Source organism: Otolemur garnettii, unplaced genomic scaffold (genome assembly GCF_000181295.1).
Source record: "Otolemur garnettii isolate 467f Iridium unplaced genomic scaffold, OtoGar3 scaffold00047, whole genome shotgun sequence".
Classification (NCBI taxonomy): Eukaryota; Metazoa; Chordata; class Mammalia; order Primates; family Galagidae; genus Otolemur; species Otolemur garnettii.
The window spans coordinates 9,603,696-9,605,260 of NW_003852442.1; the positions used below are offsets into that span (position 1 = coordinate 9,603,696).

General features: G+C 43.3%; 1 protein-coding gene across 1 annotated transcript in view; it reads right to left on the reverse strand.

Annotated features, from left to right (window-relative positions):
* COG4 (component of oligomeric golgi complex 4) overlaps window positions 1-1,565 on the reverse strand; it is a 37,911-nt gene that overhangs the window by 33,976 nt on the left and 2,370 nt on the right. The gene's annotated exons all lie outside the window — the stretch shown is intronic.

The window sequence follows — 1,565 nt, forward strand, 5'->3', positions numbered from 1 at the left end:
GAGTCTCCTGCCTCAGCCTCCCAAGTAGCTGGGACCACAGGCGCCTGCCACAACGCCTGGCCATTTTTTGGTTGCAGCCGTCATTGTTGTTTGGCGGGCCGGGCTGGGGATTCGAACCCGCCACCTTAGGTGTATGTGGCTGCCGCCTTAGCCGCTTGAGCCACAGGCGCTGAGCCATGGTTGTTACCTTTTGTGTATCTTATTCCGAGGAAATAAACTTTTTTTTCTTTTGGACAACCAATGAAATCAGAGACCCAGAGGAAATAAACTTTTTTTTTTTTTTTTGAAGATAGAGTCTCATTTTGTTGCCCTTGGTAGAGTGCTGTGGCGTCATAGCCTACAGCAACCGCAAACACTTCAACTCAAGTGATTCTCTTGCCTCAGCCACCCAAGTAGCTGGGACTATAGGTGGGTGCCCAATGCTCAGCCATTTTTAGAGATGGGGGTCTCACTCTTGCTCAGGCTGGTCTCGAACCCGTGAGCTCAGGCAATCCACCCACCTTGGCCTCCCTGAGTGCTAGGATTACAGGCGTGAGCCACTGCGCCTGGCCTAGGAAATAAACTTTTATTCAATATCATTAGCACACTGCTTACCACAGGAAGGCATTTAAAATATAATGCCTAAAAAATGCAATTTTCAAAGTAGCAGTTACAGCAAAAAAATTTCTTCTTGGTACATAATCAGTACCCAGAGGGGATAAATACAATTCTATATCAGTCAAGCCATTTACTGGTATTGTGCTATCTCAATTTATGAACCCTTCTTATATCTCACTTTTCTCATCTGTTAAAAAAAAAATAGATACCAATACACAGCCCATAGGCATATCAAATTAGGTAAGATGAAGTGCTTAGCACAGTATGTTGTATATAAGTTGACCAACAGCCACTAATATTAGCTATACATTTTTATTATATTAAAATGACTCATAGCAGGCCATAGTGTCATGCTACTCAGGAGGCTGAGGTGGGAGGATCGCTTGAACCCAGGAGTTCAAGCCTTCAAATGAACTATGATTACAATCGTACCACTGTACTCCAGCCTGGGCAACAGAGCATCTCTAAAAAATAAAAATAGGTGTCAGTCTGCCCTTCCTGGAGGGCCAGGCTGGGGGCTGACCAAAACACTACTGCAGTCTGCCACTTTAAAATAGCCTACTTGCCCTGGCAATGGAGGTCTATTCACTGTCTATGGCTAATCTATCTTGCTCTATAAGTCTGTATCTTACTCTTACTCTGTAAACCTACCTTTCTCTTTCCCAATAAATTTTGTTTCATGCTTCCCTTAAAAAATAGCCCAGAAGGCTCCAGAGGGAAACTACTCCCTGACAATCATCAAATACAAATACATTACTGATATCATTCTGTCTGTAAGATTTCCTTAATTTTCCACTGAAAGTATTGATTGACTCAATAAATGCAAGTTTAGGAATGTGAAGTCAAGACATTGAACTTTATTTTTTTTTTTTTTTTGGAAAAGAGCCTCAAGCTGTCCCCCTGGGTAGAGTGCCATGGCATCACAGCTCACAGCAACCTCCAACCCCTGGGCTCAAGCGAGTCTCCTG